Source organism: Paramisgurnus dabryanus, chromosome 24 (assembly GCF_030506205.2).
Source record: "Paramisgurnus dabryanus chromosome 24, PD_genome_1.1, whole genome shotgun sequence".
Lineage (NCBI taxonomy): Eukaryota > Metazoa > Chordata > Actinopteri > Cypriniformes > Cobitidae > Paramisgurnus > Paramisgurnus dabryanus.
Window position 1 is genome coordinate 9,172,166 of NC_133360.1, and position 15,678 is coordinate 9,187,843.

Genomic DNA, 15,678 nt, shown 5'->3' on the forward strand with positions numbered 1-15,678 from the left:
GAAGTAACTTGAAGATTAGAGGCTCCATTTTCAGAGATATCGTTTCTTTTGGCAAAGGATTGAAATTGAAGATGAATAAGAAGAAGAAATTAAACAATAGATAGTCTAATTATGGAAAAAACAGTCCAAAGCAAGTAATGTATGACAGATTTCACAATCTTGACTTTATTGACCGACTGCCGGCTAATTTTCACAATCTTGTCAGATGCTGTTGGCCGACAACATATGAAATTCCCCGCTGGGTCGTGTTATTGCTTTTAATTGGCTAATTCATTTACACTAATTCACTTACAACACCGTGGTATTTTGTCAAATCTGCACACATTCACACCGCAACACACATGCACTCGGAGCCGAGTCGAGCCCTGTGTAAGACTCTACAGCGACTCTCCTGAGGCCATTTTTACCCAAGAGTTAATTATACGTGCGCTCGTGACCTGTATGTTAAACAGCCCTCGACTGGCTCTGGTCGGCTGAGTGTTTTGCTTTGTATCGGCAATCCATCTGAAATGCTGCATGTTCCAAATCAATAGTAAAGTCGCACGCGGCCACCCCATCATGTTGAAATGAACGTCCGGTAGCTTGCTATAGAGAGTCGCTTGTGTGTTTAACCTGTCATCTTAGCTTAGCATTTTGTTGTTGTTAGGAATCAATACAAGCAAATCACATAGGGACCTTTTGTAACAATACGCTACTTAACTCCAAATGAATAACCAAGCTCAAAAAATGAATAAATCGGCTAAAAACTATGGTACTGCACGCTTTGTAGTCTTTGAGTGTTGTAAGTTTCACTTTAGGCACATTTGCATACGTTTATTGTTTATTTTTGAGTAACTCCTCGACTGGTCTGTTGGGTGAGAGCGGTTTAATATTGCATTGTTATAAAGCTCATGTGCGGTAGCCTTTCAGCTAAGCAGATTATGCTAATTGGTTCCAGTAACACTGATGCTCAAACTTAATGAATGTCAAAACTTAACCCGGTTTAACTAAAACGCTGGGGATTGCCATCCATGATTCAGGATGTTGTCATTCATAATGATATGAAGTTTAAAGGTGCCATAGAATAAAAAAACTGTATTTACCTAGGCATAGATGAATAATAAGAACTAACAGAGTGCACTGCAAAAAAGTATTTTTAAGAAAAGATTTTCTTTCTATTTTTGTCTTGTTTTCAGTAAAAACAACTAAAAATTCTTAAATTAAGATGCTTTTTCTTGATGAGCAAAACGACCCCAGAAAATAAGTCTATTTTTTTCAGCCAATGGGGTAAGCAAATTTTAATTAAGATTAAATTACACATTAAATTAATTACAAAGTTGTTAAAATGCTAAAAACAAAGTTGTTACTGTTGAGTTAGCGCTACATGCTAATTAATGCTATATGCTAGCGTTTAGGCTAAAGTTCTGCTATTGACTTTACAGTTATGTTTTGCAGATCCAAACTGAAAAAAACACAAACTTACCACTCAGAAACGTCCATTAACAATCTCCAAACATTTGATTATTCCTCAAATTCCTGTATCTTCATCTTATACAGCCTCAAAGGTCTGCATGTTTACTTATGTGAGCTACTGGCATGAGCCTCAGAGCAGAGCTCTACATTATTATTCATGACCCTTCCAAATAGGACAAAAATAGACCATTTTATTCAAAGGACAAATCCTAGGGTTGTAAATGGACATTTCTGGACATTTTTTGCACTTAAAGTCGCCATGAAACGGAAGTAGCGATTGCCTTATTTTCCCCGTGGTGACGTATATCCGAATGAAACGGCTTTTGAGATGAAATAAGGCAGGGCTGGATTTGAATTTGTCCATCGAGATCTGATTGGATCGTTTGAAGTTGGGTCGTGTTGCTAATTGCTAATCACTGCGATCTTCTCCCGGACCCCGCCCACCTGCCATACTTTTGACCGGAAGTGAAGAGAGATCGTTTTGAGGAGGGGAGGAGATTTGCATTTTTGATTAAAGATTATGAGCACACACGAATTTTTAAAAAATAATGAAGCTCACAGATAAGTCATTTGTTAATAATACCACAATATTAAAAATACATATATAGTTTTTCATTTCAATTTCATTGCGACTTTAATAAAGTCACATACCTTCTATGTAAATATCAAAGAATAATTTAACAGATTATTTTTTAATGCATTCTTTGACACCATTAAGCTCACTTAGGTTGTTAGCATAGCATTTTATAGATTAAATAACCTATGCTACTTACACTAATTTATTTAGAAAAGTACTGTACATTTTGTTCTTTTACCAGCCTTACATTTTCTAGTGTGCATCCCATGTACCTGTTTGTAAAAGTTTCCTTTGGTGATGAATGGTTTTCCTAGCGTAGCACCATCTGTGTGCTATTAGGCTAACGCTGGGAGTATCACTGCTGACGAAGGGTGCATGAGTTAGCAAACTAACAAACCGTTCTGAGACCGTCGTACACTGCAAAAATGACTTTCTTAGTATATTGTCTGGCTTTCAGTACAAATATCGAAAAATTCTTAAATTAAGATGCATTTTCTTGATGATCAAAATAAGCACACTGCAAAAAATGACTTTCTTAGTATTTTTGTCTTGTTTTCAGTATAAATATCTAAAACATCTTAAATTAAGTTGTATTTTCTTGATGAGCAAAATGACCTAGAAAAATAAGTCTGGTTTTCTGACCAAAAATATAAATTTTAAGTAAATTAGTGCTTAAAACAAGCAAAACAAATCTGCCAATAGAATAAGAAAAATTTATTTGAAATAAGTTTACCTTTTTCATAAAAACATTTTTCTTATTCCATTGGCAGATATTTTGGTTTGTTTTAAGCACTAATTCGCTTAAATTTTATATATTTTCTTCTATAAACTAGACTTTTTTCCTTGGTCATTTTGCTCATCAAGAAAATAAAACTTAATTTAAGAATTTTTTGATATTTGTACTGAAAACAAGACAAAAATACCAAGTAAGAAAGTCTTTTTTTTTGCAGTGCAAATAAGAATTTGTGTAGTTTTAAGACGAAAACAAAAACCTATCAAATATAAGTGATTTTGTGCTTAAAACAAGCAAAATAAATAAATAAATAAATATATAAAATAAAATAATGTGCCAATGGGGTAAGAAAAAAATCTAGAACTTTTTTCTTAAACACTTAATTCAAGAAAATTCCAAGAAATATTGGCAATTTTTTAAAAATAGATTTAAGCACAAATTCACCGACTTTTGTCTAAAAACTAGACTTATTTTCTTAGGTAATTTTGCTCATCAAAAAAATCTTGATTTAAGAATTGATCGATATTTGTGCTGAATTCAAGACAATAATACTAAGAAAGTCATTTTTTGCAATGTATATGGGAAAAAAAGTCACAAATATGTTAACAAACTATTAAATATTAAAAATAAAATGTCCTGTAGTACTTTGGATAAGACCGTCTGCCAAATACATAAATGTAAATTTAAAATACTAAATACACTGCAAAAAAAATTATTTTCAAGAAATAAAATTCGTAGTATTTTTGTCTCGTTTTCAGTAGAAATATCAAAAAATTCTTAAATTAAGATGCTTTTTCTTGATGAGCAAAGCGACCCAAGACAAAAAGGCTAGTTTTTAGACCAAAAATATCAAATTTAAGTGATTTTGTGCATAAAACAATAAAAAAAATCTGCCAATGGGGTAAGCAAAAAAATCTTGAAAATTTTTCTTAAACACTACATTCAAGAAAAATGTGCTTAGCCCATTGGCAGATTTTTTTGCTTGTTTTATGCACAAAATCACTTAAATTAGATATTTTTGGTCTAAAACTAGACTTTTGTTGGGTTTTTTTGCTTATCAAGAAAAAGCATCTACATTTTAGAATTTTTTGCGATTTTTACTGAAAAAAAGACAAAAATACTAAGAATTTTTTTCTTGAAAATCATTTTTTTGCAGTGTAAAAATGAGAAATAATACAAATAATTTTTTTACTCATCAATACAATACTGTGCCTATATAGGAGCCATGTAAAGTGTTATTTTTAGGATCAGTCCTCACCTCATTAAATGACATGTCATTCCATCCAGGTTCTAGACACGCATAATTAAACCAAAGACTCTCAGATTTTCGTCAACACCCTTCGCTGTGAGTTTGAAGATTAGCTTAGCTGATGGCAGGTGACACTTCGAAGCTTTTGTCAGTTTTTGCATTCTTAAGCTGTTTGACAGGTCGGATTCGACAGTGTGCTTGCTCGAGCTCCTGAGTTAATCATAAAACCTGCTTTCTCATTATTCGCACGTGTACATAAGTGTGATGGAAGACGCACGCCTGCTCTCATCTATAATGCTGCCACGGTGTGCATGGGAAAAATTGCAACATTTCCATCATTTCAGTGCCATGCACAGCTTGTCTCGGCTACTCTGTATTTCTGTGTAGAGTTCATCCAACAACATTATTGCAGGTGCACTGAAGACAGTGCTGCCTGAAGCTGTAGATTTCATGTTTTTAGTCCGCCTGCTTGGCTGGGTGACATGTTTGTTGGTCTAGTTCAGGATGTGGGCTCAATAGTATGGAAGACTGGGTAATGATAACACAATGCCAAGTGGCAACTGTCCAGATGTGGATTCGTTCGAGCGTGATGTTGTGGTGCCTGTCGAACACAAGGCTTTACCAAAACAGAACGGTCCCACGCATGTCCACCTCAATCTTTATTTAAATCAATACTGAAAATATTTTAGTCTCTGATGCCTGTGAAGCAAACATTAACTATTTATGAGATTCAAATACCTGCATCATCTTCAGTTTTGACAAACATTTATTTCACACGCTTGTTCGTGTAAAAAATCACAGTACTGAAATATTCAAGTGTTAAGACTTGACTTTATCGCAAACAGTATTAATAAACAACCAGTTTATCGCTGCCACCCACTCTGCTAAAAAGGCCAGCTTAATCCAGTCTAAGATGGTTGGTTGCTTTTAGCCGGTCTCCCAGCATGGTTTTAGCTGGTTCAGCTGGTTTTAGAAGAACTTTTGCTAGAAATCAGATTCAGGGTGATCCTCAAAACATACACGGACATACAGCTGTTTGCCCTAGGGCAATACTTCTGGGTTTTATAAGTTGCAGAAGATATTATTAAAAGCGATATTGCGAATTGCCCGAAATACTCGTCATTGGCAGGGAAGCGTTTTCTCTTACTTGAAGAGTTAACTCATCAATGGTGGGGAAAGAGTTAAGTAAAAACGTTAATGAAATTATACACTGCAAAAAAAAAAAATTCCAAGAAAACATTTTCTTAGTATTTTTGTCTTGTTTTCAGTAAAAATATCTAAAATTTCTTAAATTAAGATGTCGACTAGTTTTTAGACCAAAAATATCAAATTTAAGTGATTTTATGCATAAAACAAGCAAAAAAAATCTGCCAATGGGGTAAGCTATTTTTTCTTGATTTTTTTCTGGAATTTAGTGTTTTAAGTTTTTTTTGCTTACCCCATTTGCCGATTTTTTTGCTTGTTTAATGCACAAAATCACTTAAATTTGATATTGTTGATCTTAAAACTAATCTTTCTTTCTTGGGTCGTTTTGCTTATCAAGAAAAAGCATCTAAAATTTAAGAATATTAAGATATTTTACTGAAACAAGACAAAAATTCTAAGATTTTTTTCTTGAATTTTTTTTTTTTTTTTTTGCAGTGTACAAGCACCAGGGTTGTTCCAGTGAACAACTTCTATCTTCTTCTTTGTGTTAGTTCGGGTCTCGATTGCTCGAGTCGCCCCCTGTCGTTTCAAAGAATATTGCAACAATATTGTCAACTATAAATGCATTGCCATTTGTTGAGACATGCGCGCAACCAGCGGAGGCAAAGCGCGAGTATATAAACAAGGCGCAAGCTGGTCGCGCCAGCTAAAAAAGTGTCCAAAACCTCAGTCCAGGCTTTTTAAGTTTAATAGACATGAGACTGACTTTATGTAAAGCTGGTTTAATAAAGCAATAAGCCCCAAGAAGCACTGGGTTACCAGTGCATTTTATAACAGCTAAGGGGCTTTGTTAGGCACGACGCGAAGCTGTTATAAAATGCACTGTAACCCCACTGCTTTGCAGGGCTTATTGCTTTTATAAAACGGTTACTTCATATGCATAATGTTAGCTGGATTTCACAAAATAAAACACAAATAAGTTGTAATTATATTAGTACAAATATTACTCTTCCGCCAAACAAAGTAGTTCCTCAGACTCAAGTGTGTCTGCAACAGAGCGCAGTTCCCAACCAACACAGACGCAGCAAAGACACAATGAAAATATGATTAAAGACTGTGGTGTTTATTTTTATAAATCAACATTCATCTAATTCATACATTAACATTTATATCGTGCAACTGTTGAAGTAATGATCAAATATGCTTGGAAGCATGCTTAAGTCTTTCCCCGTCAGCGTTTTTTTTTTCAGTTTCCACCCAGTTTTAGTTGAATGCCTTACAGAAAAATGATCTTCTTTAAATAAACATAAAATATCAAATGAAAGAAGACCATCCACTTTCAAACAACAACAAAAAAGTGTCATCCTACCTTCATTTGTTCTCTTATCACCTCAACAATATTTCTTGACATTTATCTGGATATCGCCATTAATTGTGCAATTGTAGACAAAAAAAAAATATGATTAAAGACTGTGGTGTTTATTTTCATAAATCAGTACGCAGCAAAAGTGGCGCAGTGATACTTATGTAATGCGGTCTGAACCATGGGATTACCGGGGTATTTTATCATGGCTTAGAACGCATTTCAACCAATCAGAAGAAGAACCAGAACTGCCCGTTTTATAAAACATACTTTGTGAAAAGCGTTTGAAAAAAAAAACGTGACTTGATTTAAGTATGCAACTAAATGAATGTAGGATCAATCAAAAAGAGCGAGATTCATTCACGTTTCAAAACCACTAAAAGATTAAGGTGACTGTTAAACGCTAACACACGGGCCTTTATAAGTTCAGTGAATAGTTTGAAATCCATTAAGCTATTTATTTTTCATTTCGAGTTTCTTTAAGGAACGTGACAAAAAGGCTGTTTTATTAGCATATAAAGGGCTTGCCATTGTCAGACTCTCTTTGTGGTACAATTGGATGTCACCTGCTAACAATGACTGGTGTTACATCAGAAGCGCTTCTTCTGTGTTTTGGCTTCTCAGGCTGACGTTCCCGTCCTGACTAATGCTTTGCCTTTCAAACACGAAAATGATGGCGCGCTTTAAGCCCTTATTTATTGCGCTCTCGAATCTTAAATGCGCTTTATTCTTGTCGTATCTGGTTGAGACTAAGTCAAACCTAAATGAGGGGGTTGACACCGCTTATTGAACGTAGCAATTTAGCTTTAACAAAAGTCGTGGCGTATCCAACGAATCGTGATAACATGATAACAACTGCGATTAAACGTCTTGTGCCACGCAAGGTAACACTCACAATTCTCTCTTATTGATCAAGTTTTAACTCTTTTAAACTTTTCTCACCTTGCGTGTAAATGTTTGACGCATTTACTGCAAGTTATCCACATCCGGCACAGAGGCGGCTTCATTTGCCTCCGTAAATAAGCGTATCTTCACTATGCAGAACAATGTTGGAACAGATGCAGGCCTTTTCCCAAAATGGACGCGTCTGGTTTATCCAGAATATGCTGTTGCTGTCACAAGAAAAGTGTGGATGGTTTTACAGCCACATTTTTTAGAGAACATTTTTTAGGCTTTAAATGAAAGCTGTGTGGTGTGTTTTCACTTTGGCAGCTCTCGGTAACCGAATGATACTTGTTAACTCAGGGCTCAGCCAGGTTGAAAGCGAGGTGAGATCGGGGGTAATAGCATAATTAAGACAGATCGTGTTAGAAAATAGCGCCAGAGTTGTAGTCATTCATATACAGACCTTGCTATGTCTTTCTGGTTATTAAATGAAATGAATACAGTAAACGACTGTGCTCGCCAACCATGTGCATAACAATGAGTTCACTTTCTTGGATGGCATATGTGTGACTTGCCAAGTTTAGCAGGTGCTTCGCAATATGTAATTTCGTTTCAAAAACAGTGTGACAACACATTTTACTTCGTACATATTTTTGGTAAAGTTGTGTAAAAGAGTCAATGACAGCCACCAGGGTCAGAAAGCTAGTGGCTTCAAGTACAGTAATCCTACTAAATGGTTTATTATGGTTCTCAACAGAAGTCCTTTAAGGGGAGATTACACACAGCAAAATTACGAACACCAACGAGCCAGAATCAATCAAGGGCTGGTGTGCAGGCCCAATAGTAAAACCTCAAATCCTCATAAAAATGCATAGCAATTAGGCGGCCGTCATCCAAAAAATGTTTGCCCACATATCCCGTCAGGCGGGATTGCATTTAATGCAGATCGCCACAATTGTGTAGGGAAAACGGTAATTCAATTAATTTCAACAGTGTTTGCTCTCTTGGAGGCCAGGCTGTTTAAGGTTCGCGTTATAGTAATCCGTGGTTCTTCAGGGTTGGAAAGGATCGTACGCCACTCCTACACAGCTGTCGCAGCAGCGCAGAGTTTCTATCAGCGTGCTTGGCTCAGTGCCGGAGTACATCGGCCGTTCTCGCTGTCACAGCGCTCGCGCTCTCATCACGCCACCCCATTAGCCGTTTAGAGGTCATACTGTGCGTGATGCAAACTGTATGGGAGAAGAAACAATGCAGTGTCACCATGGAAACCTTGTTTTATTGTAGTGCTGCCTTAAACGAGTTGTTTCATGTATTTTAATTGTATGCTGCCACATGTGCAGACCCGAGGCGTGTATTGGTATTTGAACACTGGACATTCATGTAGAGACCTATAATGCACCACTCAAAATATCATTATGGGCACAGGGAGGTGGCTTACACTATGGCTGAGAATCTATCTTTTTTTTATTAAAATCACATTTATTTTCTTTTAATTGTTATATAAAATTCTGTATCTATACAATCTACCTGTCTGTCTGTTTATAAATGTCTGTTTGTCTTTTTATAGATGTCTGTCCATCTGTATCTATACTATCTGCCTGTCTGTCTGTCTATAGATGTATGTTTGTCTGTCTATAAATGTCTGTCTGTCTATCTGTATCTATACTATCTACCTGTCTGTCTGTCTGTCTGTCTGTCTGTCTGTCTATAGATGTATGTCTGTCTATCTGTATCTATACTATCTACCTGTCTGTCTGTCTATACATGTCTGTTTGTCTATACATGTCTGTCTGTCTGTCTGTCTATCTGTATATATACAATCTAACTGTCTGTCTGTCTGTCTATACATTTCGGTCTGTCTGTTTGTCTATAGATGTCTATATGTCTGTCTATCTATCTGTATCTATACTATGTAACTGTCTTTGTGTCTATTTATAGATGTCTGTCTGTCTGTCTATGGATGTCTGTATGTCTGTCTATAGATATCTGTCTGTCTATCCATCTATACATGTCTGTCTTTCTATCTATCTGTATCTATACTATGTAACTGTCCGTGAGTCTATTTATAGATGTCTGTCTGTCTGTCTATGGATGTCTGTATGTCTGTCTATAGATATCTGTCTGTCTATCCATCTATACATGTCTGTCTTTCTATCTATCTGTATCTATACTATGTAACTGTCCGTGAGTCTATTTATAGATGTCTGTCTGTCTGTCTATGGATGTCTGTCTATCTGTCTATAGATATCTGTCTGTCTATCCATCTATACATGTCTGTCTGTCTATCTATCTGTATCTATACTATGTAACTGTCCGTGAGTCTATTTATAGATGTCTGTCTGTCTGTCTATGGATGTCTGTCTGTCTGACTGTCTATAGATATCTGTCTGTCTATCCATCTATACATGTCTGTCTGTCTGTCTATCTATTTGTATCTATACTATCTACCTATCTGTATGTCTATAAATATCTATCTGTCTGTCTGTCTGTCTGTCTGTCTGTCTGTCTGTCTATCTATCTATCTATCTATCTATCTATCTATCTATACATGTCTGTCTGTCTATCTGCATCTATACTATCTACCTGTCTGTCTGTCTGTCTGTCTGTCTTTCTGTCTATCTATACATGTCTGTATGTCTGTCTATACATGTCTCTCTGTCTGTCTATCTGTATCTATACTATCTACCTCACAGTCTGTCTATAGATGTCTGTCTGTCTATCTGTATCTATACTATCAACCTGTTTGTCTGTTTATAGATGTCTGTCTGTCTGTCTGTCTATCTGTATATATACAATCTAACTGTCTGTCTGTCTGTCTATACATTTCGGTCTGTCTGTTTGTCTATAGATGTCTATATGTCTGTCTATCTATCTGTATCTATACTATGTAACTGTCTTTGTGTCTATTTATAGATGTCTGTCTATGGATGTCTGTATGTCTGTCTATAGATATCTGTCTGTCTATCCATCTATACATGTCTGTCTTTCTATCTATCTGTATCTATACTATGTAACTGTCCGTGAGTCTATTTATAGATGTCTGTCTGTCTGTCTATGGATGTCTGTCTATCTGTCTATAGATATCTGTCTGTCTATCCATCTATACATGTCTGTCTGTCTATCTATCTGTATCTATACTATGTAACTGTCCGTGAGTCTATTTATAGATGTCTGTCTGTCTGTCTATGGATGTCTGTCTGTCTGACTGTCTATTTGTATCTATACTATCTACCTATCTGTATGTCTATAAATATCTATCTGTCTGTCTGTCTGTCTGTCTGTCTGTCTGTCTGTCTGTCTGTCTATCTATCTATCTATCTATCTATCTATCTATCTATCTATACATGTCTGTCTGTCTATCTGCATCTATACTATCTACCTGTCTGTCTGTCTGTCTTTCTGTCTATCTATACATGTCTGTATGTCTGTCTATACATGTCTCTCTGTCTGTCTATCTGTATCTATACTATCTACCTCACAGTCTGTCTATAGATGGCTGTCTGTCTGTCTGTTTGTCTATAGATCTCTGTATGTATGTCTATCTATCTGCATCTATACTATGTAACTGTCTGTGTGTCTATCTATAGATCTCTGTCTGTCTGTCTGTCTATAGATATTGTCTGTCTATCCATCTATACATGTCTGTCTGTCTGTCTGTCTGTCTGTCTGTCTGTTTGTCTGTCTATCTATCTATCTATCTATCTATCTATCTATCTATCTATCTATCTATCTATCTATCTATCTATATATATATATCTGTACTACAGTATCTACATTCTGTCTGTCTATAGATGTCTGTCTGTTTGTCTATAGATGTCTGTATGTCTGTCTATAAATATCTGTCTGTATGTCTGTCTGTCTGTCTATCTATAGAGGTCTGTCTGTCTGTCTGCCTATAGATGTCTGTCTGTCTGTCATTTATTTCTATCTATTTTTCTTTACCATGTGTCTAACTATCTGTCTGTCCATCCGTCAGTCCATCCATCCATCCATCTATAAATGTTTCTGTCTGTCTATCTATAGTGATTACTGTATGCATCTATACTATTTAACTGTTTATCTTTCTGTGCCTCCCCATCCATCCATCCATCATCTCTGTCTCTCTATCTTTTTTCTATCTCTCCTTTGCTTTTTCTAAAAGGAAATGAAAAGCTTTTGAAAAGTGCAGAAGGTCAGGTGATGGTGTCGTGACGTACACTCTAGTGACTGATTTTAATGTCTATCAAAGATAGCGAGAGACCTTTTCAAGCCTTACTGCCAACTCTATCTGTTCTAGCATCTCTGTATTAAGCACTCGTGGGAATAAAGTTACCATCAAAATGGATTTGGGAATCATGATCCAAACCATTCCTTCAAATGAAAATGAAGCGCGGCTCATGAATTGTAATAGAAACACTACAACCAGATTTTTATATAATGCTACACATCATTGCTCTAATTATCACGCCAGTTGACAATCTGTCTGAAGGGCACACTGATCTCTATTACGGGCTGTTGAAATTGCCAACATTAGTTTCTGTTCCAACCAAACTCTACAGATACCACAGAAATGAGACCCAAGAATTACACAGAAATAGCACATAGAAACTTAATCACACCATGTCAAATTAAATAAATTTAATTAATATTAATTAATGTAATTAAAAACACTCAGCGTACGCTTGTCTTTGTGAGACTAGCAAGAACAGTAATTTGATTTAAAGACCGCTCTGGCTTTATAGACAGCAGGTAAGAATTAAATTAGCTACCGCGATCTAAAAATTGATCTGTGCCAACTGTGAGACACAAACACAAGCTTGGCAGAAAAAATACAAAGCCATCAAAGCAAGCAGATGAACACAGACTGTAATCTGGAACTTGCAACTGTGGTGTTTCTGGTCCCTGAGGTGGCACATTTTCCCTGAGTAGCTCATCCTCCACAAACAGTAAAGACGTACTCGCATGACCCCAATATCTGAAAATCGCCTTTCGTCCTCTCGGCTGATGAAGAAGAGGGTATAGAGGTCACAGGAGAGATAGAGTCCACAGAATTCAGTGCTTCATCTGAACCCTGTTAAAGAAATGAGAAAACTAGTTTCATCATATCTGTGTTTGCAAACAAATAGAAACTGTACAGAACACAAACATAGGTCCTTAAAGTCAACACGAACCAATGTTTGCAACCTATAGGGGAGGACTTACGTTCATCTGGACTGGACCTCATATTTGGTGTCATCTTATCTTGTACCATTTATATTTTTCAATGCAACTTCTACGAAGAAATAGACAAAAAAACTTTAAATATATTCATTTTTATTTTTTTTATGAGATCAAATGGCGATCAAGTCGCCTGCATATCAGATATTTCTGCGAAAAAGTAGACAAAAAACTTTTAATATATATATATATATATATATATATATATATATATATATATTTATATATTTTTTATGAGATCAAAGGGAGATCAAGTCACCTGCATCTCAGATTTTTCTGCGAGGAAATAGACAAAAACTTTGAATATATACATTTATATTTTTTAATGAGATCAAATGGAGATCAAGTCACCTGTATCTCAGATATTTCTGCAAAGAAATAGACAAAAAAAAAATGTAATATATATATTTATATTTTTTTCAATGAGATCAAATGGAGATCAAGTCCCCTGCATTTAAGATATTTCTGCGATGAAATAGACAATTTATATATATATATATATTTATTTCTGCGAAGAAATAGACAAAAACTTTTTATTATATATATGTATAAAAATATAAATATTTTTTCAATGAGATAAAATGGAAATCAAATCGCCTGCATCTTGATTTTCCTGTGAAGAAATAGACAAAACAATTGAATATATACATTTATATATTTGAATAAGATCAAATGGAGATCAAGTCACCTGCATCTCAGATATTTCTGCAAAGAAATAGACAAAGAAAGGTATATCTATATATATATATATAATTTTAATGAGATCAAATGGAGATCAAGTTGCGTGCATCTTAGATATTTCTGCGAAGAAATAGACAAAAAAATTTAATATATATATTTATATTTTTTTCAATGAGATCAAATGGAGATCAAGTCCCCTGCATTTCAGATATTTCTGCGAATAAATAGAATTTAAAAAAAATATTTAATATATTTTTATATATTTTTATGAGATAAAATAGAGATCAAGTCACCTGCGTCTTAGATATTTCTGCGAAGAAATATACAAAAACCTTTTAATATATATATGTATAAAAATATAAATATTTTTTTCATTGAGATCAAATGGAAATCAAATCAACCTGCATCACGATTTTCCTGTGAAGAAATAGACAAAAAAATTTAATATATACATTTTTATTTTTGAATAAGATCAAATGGAGATCAAGTCACCTGCATCTTAGATTTTTCTGCGAAGAAATAGACAAAAAACTAAGTAAATCTCAAAATGTCTGCATTAGAGTTTCAGATGATATCTCAACAATGTCATAATATTGACTTTTAATTGTAGACTTGAACTCAAACATATCTCATCAAACCTACACGGATCCATATTATTTTATTTATAGAATTTACATAATTTCCCAGCTTCACACTTTTAATGTATTTTAACAATTATCTCTACATTTTTCTCAGTAGTTTAAGAAACAACACCTGCAACTATGCAACTCTGCATCAAATCTCCTGAGCTATGAGAGAGCAACCACTAAACAAATTTTCCTTTGGGGTGCTTCACCAATAAAAAGATATCAAGAAGCATTTTTGAGATAATTTGTGTTGGTGAATCATGAAAACATGTGTATAACAAAACACTTTAGCCTTGCTTCTTAATATTGATCGAAGTGCTGCTTCTTCTGTAAAGCAACTAGACTGGATTTTTTCTACTCTCTCTCACGCGAGCTGCAACTCAGATCGGTCTCCTGCATTGGCTTATATTTATATTTTCATCCGGTCAACCTTGTTAGTTGGTTTAGAAGGTGAACGGGAAGATTTCCTTGGAGATATGACAAATTATATCTGACATTTCATACATCACCCTCTCTTGAAACACAAGCCAAATGTTTTTAAATTAGTCTGCTGCACACCCAAAGAATTCTCAAGTAAACAGATTATTGTCCGACGGCGGGGCGCTAAACAGAAGCCGTGCCACCTGCGAGATTAAAACTGGCATTTTACCTGACATTTAAACAAACAAACGAGAAATTATTACTATAACTGTTATTATGATTGAGATTTATTACTTTTTACTTGCATTTTACGTGTGGAGATCCATTTTCAGTTTGCAAGAATGTTTACAATGTTTTGGTGGCCGTGGATCAGTTTAGAGCTTATTGGAAAGAAACAATGAGAATAAATTGCATCTGACACATACAAACTTTATTTAATCTGCTTCAAAACTTGTGTTTTTAACGTCACTTGGATATTGATAAGGAGGGTTCGAAATTTGTCAATTGTTGAATGAGAGTTAAAATTGATTTTGACAAGCAAATAAGCAAAAAACTGAAGAAAAAATATGGTTATAGCTAAAATTCGTAACTTTTTCGAAATAAACAACAATTAATTATTGAACAAGTACATAAAACAACGTTTAACACGGTCTTACCTCGTTTCGCAAAATATACAAATATAAAGCCTGATTTATACTTCTCAGTCGGACTTACTGTGGGTTCACGCCAGCCACGTTTGAGGCCTCAAATTCGCGTCTACCGCGTCTAGTTTGCCGCTTGAACATTTTGAGTTTACTCGCTTCATTCTCGCATGTTAGCCGCACATGAAATTCTAGTTATCAAGACATTCACGTGGAAATTCGCTTCATGGGAGGGGCTTCTGCGACTTCGCTCGCTTTCTGTAATCACGTCACTACTAGAGCAAGCTCCTGATTGGTTGACGTGATGCGTTTTTCCGCCAAAGTTCAAAATTTTCAACTTGCGCGTTTCCCACGGCAACGCACAATTCACGCCATTCACGGAATCGCATCTACCGCACTGCGCTAAACTCGTCATTCGTGCCGCAAGACCTCCAGACGAACGCCAATGCGTCTTTACATTGACTTAACATTGAAATCTTTTGCTTGTCGCTTGACGCCTATACCGCGGCTGGTCTGAACGCAGCATTACGCCGTACCTTCTACGGCATAGGCTGCGCGTCAGTTTTTATTTATACTTCTGTGTTGTTTGACCTGGGGGGGGGGGGGTTGTAGCAGACCAATCACAGCTTATTCGTTCTACGTAGAATTGAGGCGTTGTTATATTGGGAGGTGCACGTTGGGCTTAGGATACGCAACTATGCATAGGCCA